At 32.7% G+C, this 18,272-nt stretch overlaps 1 long non-coding RNA gene across 1 annotated transcript; it reads right to left on the reverse strand.

The window, feature by feature from the left end:
* Positions 1–2,334: 2,334 nt before the first annotated feature.
* Positions 2,335–2,874, reverse strand: LOC118736657. Its single transcript, XR_004992757.1, has 4 exons — positions 2,723–2,874; positions 2,601–2,662; positions 2,483–2,548; positions 2,335–2,426 (listed from the first exon to the last, which is right to left on the reverse strand). It is a non-coding gene; the product is annotated as an uncharacterized LOC118736657 (long non-coding RNA).
* Between the last annotated feature and the right edge of the window lie 15,398 nt (positions 2,875–18,272).

An 18,272-nucleotide genomic window follows, 5' to 3' on the forward strand; every position in this document is an offset into this window, starting at 1 on the left:
AAATCGAACTACCTTAGGTCAATATTGTATTTTGGAAGTACAAGAAAAACGGGAAGAAAAAAAGCATAATAAAAATTATGCAGAACGAAAAATGACACTGAAGATGGCACAACGCCGAAACCGGTTTGTCTCCAAACCAAATTTGACAAGGGATGGCGGAAATTCGTTCCAAAATACATCATACACCCACCCTGTCGGAAACAACAACAACCAAAAAGGAAAGAAAAAAGCCTTTTAGTTGAAAAAGTACTAAGCATAAGCCTTCTCAACAACGTTCCGATTATCTGAATAGGTATATATATGGCTTGGTAGTCTCATAAAGTTGTAGATAATTAAAATAATAAAATTAGGCGTGTTTTTATTCACAGGAATATGATAATATGCTTAAAATTTTTGAGCTGATGAATACACAGCTAGAACAGTATGGCATATATAATTCCTTATATAAGTCGCATCACTAAGAAAATTATCCCTTATGAATTTGAAATGTTTCCCTTATATTGTACAGGCCAAATAGAGGAATTCATTTACGTGTGATATTTTGTCCCCCTCTTTCAAATGGGCTTCTTGTGCGCATATATCAGGTTTGATAGCTATTGACCATACCAATAATGCCTCATACTCAGTTTTACTAGATCAATTCGTGTTCTCGAGAAAAAAAATTTCACGATTCAAAAATCTGAGTATAGCGGCCAAATTCTTTTCTCGCAATTTTGAAAATTCTTCGTTTTTTGGCCTATATTTGCTTTGTATGGTATTTGCCACAAAATATAGACCAAAAACGATAAATGTTCAAAATTTGGAGAAAAAAGATTTTTCAGATTTTTGGATCGTGAAATATTTTTTTCTCGGTGAACACGAATTGATCTAGTAAATCGGAGTATGAGGCATTATTGGTATGGCCAACAGCTATTAAACCTGATATATTCGGACTAAGGTTTTTTTGTGTTCCACAGTGTTATATAAGTGATACTTTGAGGAATCATATAAACAATTATACATTACCCAAGTTCACGTACATCCAAGTTCGAGTCATACAGCAAGCTTTTTAATGTTTTATTTATTTGTTTTTGAAATAAACAATATATTTCAGAATTTATAATTAATACGTTGTGTTCATTTTAGTAAATCCACTTTCATTTTTAATTGTACAAAATTTATTATATACATACAGTATCGGTCATATCAATAGCAACCCCATTTCAAAGTGATATTATCATGTTAATTTATTTCTAAGAATTTGCAATAAAAATAAAGTTCAATTTCTAACAAAACCCATATAAACCCAATTTTAAAACTTCGTAGAAAACTACAAAAAATACAACAAATTTTCACCCAAAATTCACACTTTTTTCTCAGAAGTGTTACAGTTTTTTCGAGCACTCAGTTTTATAGCCCCTTCAATTTAAGTCTTATTATATGCAAGTTTGAAGTGGCTAAAAATTACCGTTGATTTTTTAGAATCGATATAAAAACAAATGGTGTTTAATCGTCTTCCATATACCGAAAAATGCGACTATCGAAAAACACTCGACATCAGACAACTTTTCAACGCCCTATTTCAAAATGTGGTTGGAAAACGCCCTACTTTAGAATTTGACTGAAAAATGCCCTATCTCAGAACTCGGTTCAAAAACACCCTATCTCAGCTGGCGATCCAAAAACGCCCTATCTCAGCACATTTTCAAAGTATTTTCATTTGAGATAGGACTTTTTTGAACCAAATAATAATAATAACATACTATATACCCACGATTGAGAGAGAATATTCTATCATTCTTGCTATATACCTACATATCTAGTTTCAACATAAAAAAAATTATGTACGCATAATTAATTGTCTATACATACATATGTATCTAAGTCAATATATGTGATATATATGTACATACATCTACATATCGTCGTTTAAAGTACAAAACCGTGTATCAATAAAATGCAAAACCGCGTATCAAGATAAAGCAAACCCAGCGAGGTCGCATAAATTATTTTCTAGAGAGTGAAAACACTCATATTTCAAAATGGTTATTTTTTTTTTTAAAAGCAATCGCATTTTTGGCTAGTATGTTTCAGGAAGAATGGATAAGGATTGAGCCAAGAACTTGTGTGAGCAAATCCAATTTTTAGCAGCAAATGTCAGTTACGCGGTTTTGTACTTAAACGACGATGTTTATATTAACAGGAACGCTGCAATCTAATACACGGGTGAAGCAGGTACGCAGCACAGCAGAAGCATAGAAACAATCTGCAAATGAATGGCTTTTTAGGTTTTTAACAAACAAAAACCTGGTTTCAACTTACTTCAACGTGTCTAAAGCACAACGCCCACACTAATGCAAAGGCGCAACAGGAACGCAACACTATAAAACACGGGCGGAGCAATACACGGGCGGAGGAACGCAGCACAGCAGAAGCGTCCACAAAATCTGCGAATAAATGGTTCATTAGGTTTTGAAATAACAAAGAGCTGGTTCCAACTTACTTCAAAATATCTGCAGGATGATGCACACAATCAAATTCGGCCGCAGCTGCAGTTCACCAGAGAATGCTGCAAATGGAATGGTTCATCAATGAAGTCAAAATAATATGTTGTAACTTACGTGTATTAGCTCTTAATTACAATACCAGCACAGGTCGGCCAGGAAAACACTAAGGAAATTACCTAATAAATGCAAAATTATAATTTATTTGTAAAATAATTCGGTTTTATTACAATACTTACCGAATTTCACGCAATTAGAAAACAAATGTCAGCGAATAAGAACAAAACGAACAACGAAAATTGAATCAATGTAGCTTGTTAAGAATTTTTTTCTAATATTTTGGGAAATGTTCAGTGAAATTAGCAAAGAAACAACACAGTTTCTCCTAAGGTAGTTCAAGATGGCGGATTAGAGCGAGAAGTTGCCGACGTATAACACCTTTCATTATTGCATCATGGAATACACCAATTTTCATTTGTATGAAAAAAATTCAAATATTGACAAGGAAAACATTATTTTATTCAACAAAGCTTTTTTATTTTCTTTTCATTTGTAACTTGTTCCTTTGCCAAAAAATCAAGCTACTAACCATAGTACAAATATTTAAAGGTAGTTTCACTTATCCGCCATTGCTCCAATTTGACGTAAACTATGCTTTCGACGTTTTCTTTTAAATTGAAGCTACCATATTCTTTGAAGAAACTAAAAAGTGGTTTTTTACTAAAAAAAAAAATTACTCCAAAATTATTTCAAGGAATATATCGAGGGCTTATTTTTCAATACCCTCTATCTGCAATTTTCACAAAAACAACTTTGTGGTGTTAGAACCCATCTGGGACTTACCTGTCATCACTGATGTTAATTCTGACTTTGCAATTTAAAAGTAAATTCTTCTGTCAAGCGTTATACAAGGTCAGCATTAACATCACTGATGATAGTTAAGTTTTAGGTGGATTTTTATATCAGAATCTCAGTTTTGTGAAAAATGCAAATAGAGGGTATTGAATATAAGCCCTCGATACATGGGCGTAGCCAGGTAGGGGCAGGTGGGCCCGTTTACTTCTTAAGTGTGACAAAACAAAATCAAGTAATATATTTAGCATAAATGAATATACCAGCATAAAAAATCTACATACTCAAAATGTTCAATACGTCCTCATATTTATACATACCTATGTATACGTGAAATACGTGAGTGCGAAGAGCTTGAAATGCTGGCCAACAGAAAAAACACCCGAAATTTTGAGCAGAGAGTTGAGCGACCTACGGAAGGTTTCAAGACTCCTGTAGGAACAACCATGGCGACCCATGGTGACCGATGTCCAGAACGTACTCAGAATATGGAGGGAACACTTTTCGACCCTTTTGAATGGCAGAAGCACTGCAAGAAGTGGAGAAGATGGAGTCGATATCCCAGCGCCTGACTATGACGAAAAGTGCCAAAGCTGCTTGAGCTGACGGCCTGTCAGCTGAGCTATTTAATTACGATGGCAAGAAGGTAATAAGGCGCATGCCCGACGACTGGAATTGCGCTCTGCCCAATCCACAAGAAAGGCGACCCCGCCATGCGTGCCAACTACCGCGGGATCAGCCTTCTAAGCATAGCTTGCAAGGTCTTATCGAATGTATTGGCTACCATAGACCAGGTATTCACAATACGCCAAATCTTGGAAAAGACCCGCGATCGGCACTCACCACCACCTATTTGTCGACTTTAAAGCCGCTTTCGACAGCACTAAAAGGAGTTTCCTATATGCCGCTATGTCTGAATTTGGCATCCCCTCAAAACTCATACGGCTGTGAAAAATGACGTTGAGCAATACCACCAGCTCTGCTCTGTTGCTGTTGGCCACCAGACGGGGTTTCAGACAGGGCGACTCTCTTTCATGTGACTTCTTTAATCTGATGTTGGAGAAGATAATAAGATCTTCAGAACTGAACCGCTCAGGAACAATTTACTACAAGAGTGTACAAATGCTGGCTTATGCGAAGTCTGTCCTGGCTTTTCCAAGTTGGGCAAGGAAGCAAAGCGAATGGGTAAACGAATGTGGTAAACGAGGACAAGACGAAGTATCTCCTGTCATCAAACAAACAATCAGCGCATTCGCGCCTTGGCACCCACGTCACTTTTGACAGTTATAATTTCGAGAAAGTAGAGAATTTCGTTTACTTAGGAACCAGTTTTAACACCGATAATAATGTCAGCATGGAAATCCAACGCAGAATCGCTCTTGCCAATAAGTACTGCTTTGGACTGAGTAGGCAATTCAGGAGTAAAGTCCTCTCTCGACGTACGAAAACCACACTATAAGTCACTCATCATGCCCGTGCTGGTATATGGCGAATTAAAATATAGCGGCTCAACTGGCTTGACCATGTCGTTCGAATGGACACCGACGCCCCAGCTCTGAAAGTATTCTGGCTTCACTTGGCATTTCCAATTGGCGTCAGTTGGCCAAAATCGCTTTGGCGGTTTCAGCGCCAAATAAGAAGAAGAAGAAGAGAATAGATCTATAACCTTATCAGTCACACAGTGTTATAATCCCGACGAAATCCTTAACGGTGGTATCGGGAGGGGAACGGTACATGACGGTAGGAAGTTTAGTTTGGGTTAAAGTCGCACACTGACGAGGTTAGGCTTTCGATGCTTCCTCCTCGTAAAATAAACATGCTCAGTAAAAAGTTAACAATTTAAATCGACGAATAGTTTTATATCAACTTTTGTGAACTTCTGTTTATTTGTTTTTTGTACAACATATTTACCTCAATTGGTTACAATAATTTTAAGCTATAATAAACAATCTTTTAGTAAGTAAGTTATTGGTTTTGATTTTTTTTTGTGTTGTTATTTTTTAATGCACAAAAAATTCCTTTACAAAATAATAAAATTTCCAAAACAATAATTTGTTGAGGTGGCAATGATACTCGATCAATTTACGAAAAGTTAAAACGTCATAAGCACAGTTTATGTCTAAAAATTTTTTGTATCATGCTACTAACGATGAAAATCGGTGGATAAATAAAAAAAACTTTTGAGTGGTCAAATGAAAATGTGTAATAATTTATTTTATGAAATAGAAGCAGGAAATAATGTTGCTCATACGCCGTATAGTACATGCCCATACTCGTACATAATAAAACATGGCGTATGAGTAACATTTTCCACGTAAAAGCGCCTTGATGTTGTCACACAAAGGTGAGGGCCTTACAGTTTTACGCTGACTCTCAACGGCGATTGTATTTCTGTGCGAAACAGCGGCCGCCATTAAATAGATTTTATTTTACAAATTTCGTTAGAAGCATTACCGCCATTACCATCAACTGTAAATACTTTTATTAATCCGGCTTCGTTTGCATGTATGTATAAAGTTTCCAGGATATTGCATACATTGAATAATATTTGCAGATGAAAGTGCAAAATGTGCATTTATTTCTTTATTATTATTATTTTTCTAGTGTTTATTGTGTGTAAATGTGAATGGATAGATTCACTTACGTACAAAGCAACATATGTATGTATGTATGTACACAGGTATGTAACTATATATTTGGTTAACTATATCAATGTACATACATATGTTATGAAAGTGTAGCTTATACTACAAACATATACATATATGACGCTTGAGGCGCTTAAGTGTGGACTAAATTCAAATACATAAATATAACAAACAAAAGCAAAACTGCAAACAATTTGCATAAAACGAGAATGACTAAGCAAAAAGTTACAAAGTTTTATGAACATATGTTTGTACGTATATTTACTTATGTATGTATGTATGTATGCTACATATGTACGTAAAGTCAAACTTAAAAATAACTGCAGTTAACATCGAGCAGTAAGCGTGTGTAACGAGATTAATTATGTACACATCTGTACAGAGTAAAAAAAAAAAAACAATAACAATATTCTTTGCTTTAGAGAGTTTGTATAGCAAAACAAAGCGCAGCAACGATGTTTGTAATGCAAGTGAAAACAAGAAAACAATATGAATAAATAATTTCAGTGTGTAAAAATTCGTGCGAATCGTGAATTAGCCGAAGGCTATTGTTAACTATATTAAATCAAATTTATTGTTTACGTTTTCTACATAACATCCATATGATGTCGGACGTGACATTCGTACTACTTTCGAGTTAAATAAAGCAGGCACCGTAACCGGTATAATTTTTATAAAAAAAAATCATAATTTAAGCGTTATTTTGTGGTTTTTAACCGACTTCCAAAAAAGGAGGAGGTTATCAGTTCGTCGGAATATTTTTTTTTTTTTTTTTTTATGTATGTTACCGCATAACTTTGGACCACGTCAACCGATTTCGATTTTTGCATCGGAAAGGTAGTGTCTCAGAGGTGGTCCCATACTAATCTGGTTGAGATCCGATCAGTGGATCATGAGATATATATATATAAATATATATATATATTTTTTTTATATGGGAGTTGAAGTCGGTTTTTTTTTGCTAAAAATTACTTGTTATTTTTATGAATCATTTTTAATCGCTATTTTATGATTTATACTTTTTCGATAATTTTTAATTGTTATTTTTTTCGATCAAATATAACAGTTACTCTTAGCTTTTTTAAGGTGCAAATCAAATCAGCACAGATTTCACTTAAAAACAATTTGTACACTGAGGGAACAAAATTTTAGAATTAAAAAAAAAACGTGCTAAATTTAAAAAAATACACATATGAAAAAGCACCAACCCAACTCGTTTTAAGTTTGAGTATGTACGGTTTAAAATACGTCGTTGTGAAGTGCACAGATGCTTTTTCGTTATAAGAAATTATAATTAAGAAAAAAAAAATTTTTACTTTATGTTCCCGTCTGATGATAATTGAATCCGGACCCTCTTGGCAGCAACCAATTGTATCAAGCGTCTTGGCACACTCATCTACAGCCATACATTTAAATGTGTTTTCAAATGTTGTGTTTGAATTAACATCACAGCGCGCGATTAGTGAATTATACCCTATTTGAATTATACCAACATTTGGAGTCATATATGAGTTTTTAAGGAGTCCTATTTCGGAGCCATTACGCTCATTGTGAGCTCATTTATGAGTCCGATATGAGGGTGTTTCCCTTCCTCCGAAAGTCGACTTATATGCGCTTAAATTCATACATCAAATGAGCCTCAATATGAGTCTTATTGGACTCTTATTGGCCTCATATACGGCTCATTTTGGACTCTTTTAAAACAATTTTTTGGCCTCATATTTGAATCATTTCAGACTCTTTTTGAGGCTCTTATCGGCCTCATAAATTACTACAATCGGACTCTTATTTTAGGCTGTTGTTTGAGTCTTATTGAACGCACTATATTTGCAAAGGCATTCAGCAAAAATTCCTTTCAAATAACATACAATCTGCAGCTAAATTTTGTTAATTTTTTGTTTTCTAATTATTTTCAATTTCATATAAGAGTAACCAATTTTTTGTGTTTTTGAAACTCACATTTCTTACCTACCTAGGACTCCTTTCGGACTCATATATTCTGAATGCTCAGAATATGTTTGCGGGGACCATGTATATGTGTATGTGTTGTCGCCACTGGGCATGCTTTGTATACATATACTTTCTTAATTACATATGAAAATGCCTCCGAGACTTGCAAACCGCCATCCGTGCAATGAAAAATGCTTCATTTTAATACGGGCGTATTTGAATTGAATATTTCCATTATATGTAGTGTATATTTTTTTATTAGTTTTGACTTGATTTAAATACGAACGTTTTTAAGCGGTAACAAAATAAAAAAACTTAATTTTTACAACGCGTTTTTTTCCCAGTGTATGTATGAATGTACACACATATGTACATACATGGAATCTATGCATTTTTATGTATAATTTAGATGATAACCTGAAGTTTAATCGGAAGATTTTATAATCTTTGATAAGACCTAGGCCTTCTTAAAAAGTTTGTGGTATATTTTAATCCTCTAACTGCCATTTTTAAAGATCTTATGTATATGAAACTTTTTCGAAATAAGAGTCACGAGAACCCGCTATAGTAGGAATTAAATTTTACTAAGTATATTTTTCTGAAGATATATGTACATAAATTAAATACGTTGAAAGTCAATAAAAAAAACGTTTTTTTTACTCAAGATGATCAATTTGCGAATAAAAGAATATAATAATAGTAATAGAAATAATAGTTGTAAGATCCGAATGGGACACGACCTTTACCCATCTGTTTTGTATTAAATTTAACGTATTAGTAAATATTTCGCGAGTGGGTTGGCTAAAAAAATCCTACCCAGGGATTACAAATTTTATACCAATCGAAAGTACAAAAGCCTATAGAATGTTAAAATGTTGGGAAGTCTATTTTTTTTCTGGCCTACCAATCGGTTTGGCAGGTATGAACAGGAAGTAATACTAGTAATTTTCACTCAATTGTCTGCGAAAAACCTGAGCTAAATTACGGTTAGCGAGATTTTAAATCAAAATGCATTGTAAGGAATAATCTCTAGTTATGAAATTACACAAAAAACGCCGAGACACGAAAACTTCATTTTGGGTCGTAGATTGGGGATCTGCACACCATTTTTTCTGATCGTGTAATTTTCTCAAGATACTTACATCAATGGTACTTCACAAAGCATGTAAGGTCTACTTTATTTTGCATGAATAAAGCATTAAAATTTTTCCACATCGCTACCACGGACTTGAGTAGCAGGAACGAATCAGGTTTTAAATTGAATGTGCTGTTAATAATATCGCGTATTCTACGTTAAGCTCTACCCAGAATTACAGCGGACGACGGTAAAGCGATCGGCGGTACGTGAACAGCTGTACAGTTGCCGCAGTGAAATCCGTCAGAGTGAATACAATTGCGGCGCACGACTGCTTCCGTCAGTTGTCATCTTGATTTGAAAATTATCATTAAAATGGAATTGCTTTTCAGTTCATGCGTGTATGTACATTAGAGTGGTCCAAAAAAATAAAGTCGGAGTTTTAATGCCGGCACACCCTAGGATTGATCTATATCGAAAAAAATATACCCCTATTTTTTATTTTGAAATCGAAAAATATTTAGGGAGTGCTCAAAGCGCTCTAAGCTTTCCATGTATTTTATATGGAGAAAAAAAAATTTTTCGTAGAAATGGTATAAAACTCTTGAAAATCAATATTTTTCGACCGGGAAACTGTGGTTCTCTTCAGGAGACTTCCAGTATTAATATCCAGTTGTTTATTTAACTATTTTTTATGATTCAAGATTTTTTATTGGTCCCCCCATTGCATTTCCTAAGGGCTTTGGAGGACCTATAAAATATAGTTATCATGAAAAAATTGTTAAAGAAACAATTGAGTATTATTACTGGGAATCTCCTGAAGATAAGTCCGATCCGATCGAAAAATATTGATTTTCAAGAATTCTGCACTATTTCTACGAAAAGTTGTTTTTTCTCCATATAAAATACATGGAAAACTTTGAGCGCTTTGAGCACTACCTAAATTATTTTTTAATTCAAAATAAAAAAAATATGGGTATATTTTTTTCGGTATATAACAATCCTAGGGGGTGGCGGCATTAAAAATCCGACCTTATTTTTTTTACATACATTTTTGGACCACTTTAATGTACATATGAAGATTTGCTGTAAATAAAAATGGATGAAAACATTGGAAAATTTGTGAAAATAATAAAAATTATTACAATCCACATAGCGCCATCCCCGCTAGGCGGTAAAAATACAAACAAATGTAAATCAACCGAAAAACGTCGGCGGTTAAAACGCTGCCGCCGCAATTATGAGCCTTTCCATATGTATTTGTGAGTTTTAATTTTGACAGCGGTTAGCCGTCGACCGTTTATCGTCGTCCGCTGCAATTCTGGGTAGAGCTTTAAAGTTTAGCGGCTTTAGCTCTGACACAGCCCGCTGTTCAAGACGAAGGCGCTGGACTCAACTTTTATTTTTTGGATTTTCAGGACCATCGATGTGTACATATGTACATACCTACATAGTCTCAAAGAAATGTATTGAAATATTTTACGCATACAAACCAGGTCACCCTAATTCAATTTGTATGTATAGTACATATCGACTTATTTCGGGAGCCAGTTCTAAGGACGCCTTATCTCAGAAACGCCCTACTTCAGAATTTGATTGAAGAACGCTCTATTTCAATCAATTGAAAAATACCCTATCTCAAAATTCGGTTCAAAAATGCCCTATCTCAAAGGAAAATATGTTGTAAATGTGCTGAGATAGGGCGTTCTTGAAAATTTTTCTGGGTTAGAGCATTTTTGATCGCGCTGCGAGATACATAGGTCGATCTTCCATTCAGGTGTCGGTCTGTACATAGCCGACAATATACAAACTTATGTATGTATTTAAATATGTTATATGTATATATATTTGTTACATATTTATATATTTGGGTTATTAGTTATTAAATATTGCCGATTAAGAAATCAATAAATATTTCTTTCGAAATATACATAAATTCGGTAGTTTTATTATGATATGAATAGGGAATATTTTTAGTGCAAATTAAATTTAAAAACCATTTCAAAAAAATACGATAATGTGCTAGTGCATAAAATGTATCTTTTTATACTTCTGAATCACAGTATAGCGAGTCCCGCTTAAGTATATGCTTCCACACTTAGAGATCTAAACTACTGCTTAAGTAACCAATATCTTTGGACCACAGTGAACGAGTTTCTCGTCCCAATCAGCATCACATGCGCCCACGCCCCGATGGAAGAGAAGGGCCGCTAGCTTTCAAATCGATAAGTTTATTCGACTGCCAGATTCGGTCCCATCCTTTCTAAATATTTATCAGAGGGGCGCATAAAGTTGGTTTAGCCTCAGAATGAATTAAGGAACACGAATTGGTATTGGCTCAGATAGCCAAATGGGGGTTAACACATTTGGTTACGTCAGTATCACCTCTAGCGTAATAAAACAATGCATTACAACTAAAGCCGTAACATAAGTAGTCCCGCCTTTAGCTGGTAAGCATATCGTTGCAAAGACTTGGGCGCGCAACAGCACTCATGGAAACGAAAGAGCTGGCTAGCTAGCCAGAAGCGTGTCGGCTCAGGATGTGTAATTGGAAAAGTGCCTTTTGAGAACGCCCTTCAAAAACGTCGTGTCTTAACTGTGCGGAAAAACCGCAACTTTTTTTTGGTGATGCAGTCTAATGTACATACATACATGTGTGTGGGTACCACATCATAATGATATTGCCCGAAATTGCATTGCGGATGAGTTGACCAGGGGGGCTACTCTGTAATGCGATGCGAAAGAGAAATGCGTTGCGATAGGCAATCGTCACAGCGCCAAGAAATTAGCCGGTTTCACCGAGTAAAGAGAGTGTGCGTACCTTTGGCGACCTGCGAATTAATCTTAAACCGATGAGCCTTGAGCGATTTAAGAAAATGCTGTGCAAAAGTAGTAAATGTAGGTTGACCGGAGCCGGTCAAGTAATCTACTTGGGTTCACAAAGCCACAACAATCAGTTCTAGTAAGTTTATTGACAGATTGGTATTCACGCAGTGTAGCTAAATATCACACCAAATCCTCACTGCTGCAGCTGTTTCGTGGACGATGAGGTGGAATCATCTCAACACTTTCTCATAACCTGTCCAGATTTTGAGCGGCTGAAATGTACCTAACCACCTTGGAGCGCACTGCGACCATTGCCTCTTTGCAGAATATTTAAAAACCGAATGCGAATTACAGCTTTTAAATTTTTATCCCATTAACTATGTAAGTAAAATTTCATGTTTAACATTTTAAAGCTGCTCATGAAAACAAAAATGTAGTGACTACGTCTGCCGGATTTATGTAGTACATACACATGTAAATGCATACACACATACGTACATCTACATACATATATTATGTACTCGTTAAATTCGAGGTGTCGACAATGGCGACAAATGACCCAAAAGTTAAACTCAACAAAAATGAAAGCCCATTACGTAAACATACACGGCCAATGGCTATTATTAAACACATGCACATACATACACACAAATGTAATGCATGTAAGTCAACAACAGTGCACGAGCAACAACAGCCAGCAACAAAGGAATATGTCCATATATATATATATATATATATATACAATCGCTCATCAGGCGTGCAAGCGATTAATTGCAAACGACAACAATGAAATTAAACAATAAACTATGTTCATATATCCACAAGCGATAAGTGAGCAAGGCTGTTATTGTTAAGTTGGTGAATATAAAAAATTAATTTGCCTATACATTTTGCTTTCGTTTTTTAGTACAGGTAAATTGTAGTTTTCTCTCAAATTGACTTTTCTTATATAAGGTATCCATTTGATAGCGAAGGCCAAAGGTAACTTAACTGAGCAAATTTATAGGAATGCTAGAAAAACAAACTGGAATTCCCTCAAGATTGATATAGAGTTGAAAGTGAAAAGTTCTACTACTGATGAGCTTGAGTTTGAATCAAAAATCTTCAAATCTGTTTGAGAGGGGAACTGCCTAGGGATGACGAAATTATTTTAGAGCGATTTTCTCTGATGGAGAAAGAGCCGCAGCGAACTAAGTCAAAATCTAGGGAACTCTATTATAAGCCAAGGCAAAGCGTTGACTGGACTGCTTACAAAATATCCTTAACTGCTTAAAATCGTTAGGTCAGAAGATCCTAAAAGGATTGTGTGATATGAACATTGTGCAGCGTTTTCTTCCTGAAATGAAAAGCCTACGGAAGGTCCTTAAATTAGATCACACAAATTGCCTATGCACACTTAAAAAAAGATGCCTTCCACACTGACGCCCAGAAAAAAAAATAAGCAGGCTTCTATTTATTAGGAAACTACTGTCCGTGCTGCATTCCGTCGGCCCTAAGCGGGTTGATGGGCGGTAGTGCATCCCAAGTTGCCACTCAAGATAAAATTGGCGCATAAAAGCGCCATTTTGCGACATTTCTCGTGGGAAATTTTATTCTACCGAAGCCGGACTGTCGAAGTTTTAATAAACCACTTTGAATCGCTTATGAATTTCTGAATTTCGTTATGTGTTTCTCGAAAGTTGTGTGCCTTAAGGAAGTCAGACCTGGGCCCTGTAGCGCCAGCTGCAGAACATTTCGCTGTGCAGAAGTTCTATTCTAATAAGCATGTTTTACTAACGGGCAGATACCAGCGATATCTCGGTATAAGCCTAAATACATACTTCTACACTTGACCTAATTATTAGCTCATAAGGCCAAAGCTTACCTGTTATCGCACAAGTCTGAATCTCTGACCACCTCCTTCTTGTTAGTTTCAGAAAGTGCAAGTGAATTTCTGTTTGTATTTATCTGAGGGGGTATCCTAGTACCACCGCTACCGGCCCTGTGGCCGGGAAGTTCTAGCTCTGAAAGTATTCAACTCGGAATCCGCTCGTGGTAGCAGAGGAAGGGGGGGGGGCACCACTGCGATGGAAAGAACAAGTGGAGAAGGACTTGGTTTCCCTTGGTGCAAATGCCCTTAAATCATCCGCAGAATCCTTCTCTCGAACATTTCAATGAACGGCTATTGTTCGGTTGTACTCGTTGGATTCAGGTCGGTCAAGCAATCTAAAAGTAGTCAGTATGGGATCATGGCAACAGCAACTTTTTATAAAAATCACCAATATTTTTGCAAGTTTCGAAAGGCCGCGTTTCTAGGATGACTTTTTTCCTATACAAAAGTTGGACCTAATGTACATATGTATGTATATAAAGATTTCGTAATGTAAATAGTACATTCAACGATTTGGGAGTCTACGATCAAGTTAAGTAAACTATTAGAAAAATCCAAGATGTTTACTTGCAAATACTTAACGATCGCTAAATTCATCCGCTTCGAATAAAACATATTTTGTGGCTTCGTTCTCTTTTTTTGTAAGTTTTTTATTTTATATATCTTCACTGTTTTTAACTGGTTAAAATTTTGGTTGACATATTTTTTTTTTTTAATTTTTCTTAAATTCTTGTGTAAGTAGCTGCGCTGTGTTGCTTCTCTGCCGGAAAAAAATCGCGCCCTCTCCTTCGTCTGCTCTCCTTATGTCACCTTATGAGGGTAGAAGTTTTTGATGTATCTTTGTTACTGTATTTTATGTTATTTTATTTGCCACTTTTTCTTATTTCAACTTCGAATGCGAAATTCGGCTAAGAAAACTGTACTGCGATTTTTGGATTTTCAAATTTTAGTTATATGCATTTGCAAATAAAATCAATTTCATAGGTTTTGTATACATTTCTTCATATATACTGTATATATATTTACATTTATAAATACTTTCTCTTTCTTGTACTTCTTCTCTCTGTCGTCTTTTTTATAATTTTTGTATATATTTATGTATTGTATATTTTGTTTCACGCAATGACTAGCTTGGTTTTATAATTTTGTAAGTTTTACTTTTTTATATTTCAATGTTTCATACTAACAATTTGCGTTAAGTAATGTGTATGTGTGTGTAAGTATAGTTAAATTTGCTTGTTTTACTTAATTTTAAATATCTCTAGTAAGATTTGGTTTAATAATAATTGCACATTCATATAAGTATTTAGGTATTTACGTGTAATTGTTTTCGTCAGAGATTTATTTATAATTCTTATTTATATGTATTTTGAAAGTGTATATATTTGTATATATAGGTATATTTGTTAATATAAGTTTGGTTTTGTTACTGCACTTGGAAAATAAGATCAACAGTTTAATGCAAAATAATAAAAACTTTATCGGCGAAATTTTTTTTCGAACGATTTCTATTATTTAGATGTCTTCTTACATAAACTACATTTTCATTGATGGTGTAAATGAAAAAAAAGGTCTCATTTACTTTCAGCGTTTACCAAGTCCATACAGTTTTGTTGAATTGAAAATCTCATAGTTTTAATTTTTAGTAGTAATTTTCATAATTTTTATTTAACATCTTTACACACCATTTCTTAGTTTATTTTATGTTTAATTGAACGCACTAATTGTTTTGAATGAAATATATTTTTTAAACAATTAATTTTTATATTGACTTTTGCATTTAGAATGCAAAAAGGTTTTACATAAACAATTACTTATTTTTACATACGTAAAGTTTCAGTTATAATGTTCCTTTGGGGGCCAATTTTTTCTAATTTTCTTTTACAAATTCAATAGCTTATAACTTTTTTTTTACTAATAATAGTTTTTAATATATTTTTAAATTTCGATTAAATACATACATATGTATATTTATTTTGGTTGCTGCATATTTGGTTCTTACTTTCACACTAAATAATTTTACTAAAAATCGCTAATGGTTTTTTAAAGTACTTACATAAAATTAAGATGTCACAGAAAAACTTAAAAAAATTGAAAGAGTATTACTAAATTACTAAAATAAATAAATGCGCGGATACAAAATTTTAAAAATTTATTTTCTTACCACACAGCATTTGTATGAAAAAAATGCCAAAAGAGTTATTTAAAAATGTATTTTTTTTTTTAAATGACTTGAATAATAAAAAACTGTTCTTCATACTAGTGAAAATAAAAAAACAAACAAAAAAAGGGAAAAATCCTTTTCTTAAGTGTACATAATCAATTTTTTTAAAGATAAAAATAAAAAAAAACCTTACTTCAATTAATGAAAAAAGTTAAAAAAATTTAAAAATACTTGTTTTTTTTTTAAGAGGTGCACTAAATTATCACAAAAGTTTGCATATTTTTGAAAATTGTTTTCTTAGAACACCAGCATTTTTATAAAGGAAATTTAGCAAAAAATGTTATTTAAGAAAGTAAAATTTTTTTAAGTTAAATTCCTATTTGAAAACTCTACCTCAAACTATTGGAAAAAGTACCAAAAAAATAGTATTTTTTCAAATATACTAAGAACTATTTAAAAAGATTATTCTCAAGTGTAGGCCACAGGATACAAAGGTAAAAAAAATATATTTAATCTCAAGTGAAATGGAAAATATAAACAAAAATTTTCTTTTGAATAAGTAAAACAAGGTTTTAAAAATATATATATTTTTTTAAATGCACTCAATTATTAAAAAAATTGTATTTGTAAAAAAAAAATTGAAACAAAAATTTTCGCTATGTAGACTACACGGGAATACAAAGGTCACAAAAAATAATTAAAGGAGACAATTTTCTCATTGCTTTAATGTTTTGAAAAGTATCAGCACGTATTTAAAACAAATAAAAAAATATTAAAAAAATGGACTGAAATATTAAAAAGAATTTTAACATTTTCAAAGATTTGCTTTCTTGGGGAGGCCGCACCAGCTTTTGTAAAAAGAATTTTAAAATAGGAAAAAACAAATAAAAAAGTTAATACACATTAAGAATTGTTAAAAATTGTATTATATTTTATTGTTATTAAGAATTTTTCAATTGGAGTGAAATAATAGATAATTCCGAATTTTTGTGAGAAATTAAAAGAATAACTTCAATAAATTATATACTAAGTTTTGAAATTATATGCAAAACAAAATAAATATTATAAATATATCTTAAAATCATTTGCGTTGCACAAAAGATTTTGATGAAATTAAATAGTGAAAAAATTATATGTTAATTAAAAATAATTAAAACCAAAATATTTTTATAAGGAAAAATATAAGAAAAATGTCTTTAAACTGTTTTTTTTTTAACTTGAGGAGTTGATTTAAAAAAATATAAACAATATGGACTACAAAATATATATTCAAATTTCTTTTTTTGGGAAGGCCGCATTGCGCAACAGTTTCTGATTAAAATAAGCAAATACTGAAAAAACTTTTAGTGTGCAAATTTGAAAGAAAAATGTATATAAAAATTTTTCAAGAAATAAAGAGAGATAAAAAAGTTATAAAAATTTCTCAAAGTTTTTTGGGACACTAAAGTTTCTGACTAAATCAAATATTGAAACAATTTGCTTGTAATGACCTAAAAATACGAGGAAACGGGATTTTAGTTCAAAAAATTTTCCATAACAAAAATAAAATAATATACGAAGAAAATTAAGAAAATTTTCTTCACAATTTTCATTTTCTTAGGTAGATGCCCTTACACTAATTTTTGTTTAATTGACAATTTTTTTTATGTGAACTAAAGAAAAGATTTAAGAAAAAACAAAAAAAAAATGTTGACAATCATTACCGATTTCTAAGTTTGCAGTGAAGAATTCCTCTTTTATATAAATGCGAAAACGTAATTAAAGGAACTAAATATTTTTCCGAAAATTTGCATAAAAAAATAAATTAACAAAATGATTTAGCCAAAAAAAATCTAAGTATTCTAAAAACATTATTAAAATAATTTTTCTTTTCAAAATGTAATAATAAATAATTTTTTGCAAAAATAACTATTTTTTTTGTTGTTTTTAAAGGGCCAAATTTTAGAATTTCAACTGTAATTTTTTTAAATTATGTAAGTGAAACAAAAAAAGGTAAATAATAAACAGCTGACTTTTGAAAAAAATACCTGTTTATTTAAAAAATAAGATTAAACTAAATTATTCTCCTAACTTAATCTTGAATGTAATAATTGTAATAAAACAAAATATTTAGAAAGATTAAGATTACTCAAACTAGCACTAAAAAAATAGAAATATGTAAAAAAAAAATTTTAAAGTCATAAACTGAAATTTAAAACTTTTGCGAAATTATCTTCAATGTTAGAAAATACAATAGGCGCATTCCTGTAACTGGACTACGCCTTGAAAACCTCGAAATTCTCGAAACTTTTACTAAACTGTCAAAATTTATGCATGAAGTATTTTTGAGTTTTGAGTTTTAAAATTTTTGTTGTTTAAGGGCATTGCCCAAATATATGTATGTACAAACATATCTACATACATA

This window comes from Rhagoletis pomonella, unplaced genomic scaffold (assembly GCF_013731165.1).
Source record: "Rhagoletis pomonella isolate Grant_MI unplaced genomic scaffold, Rhpom_1.0 Rhpom_scaffold_00003, whole genome shotgun sequence".
In the NCBI taxonomy this organism is placed as follows: domain Eukaryota; kingdom Metazoa; phylum Arthropoda; class Insecta; order Diptera; family Tephritidae; genus Rhagoletis; species Rhagoletis pomonella.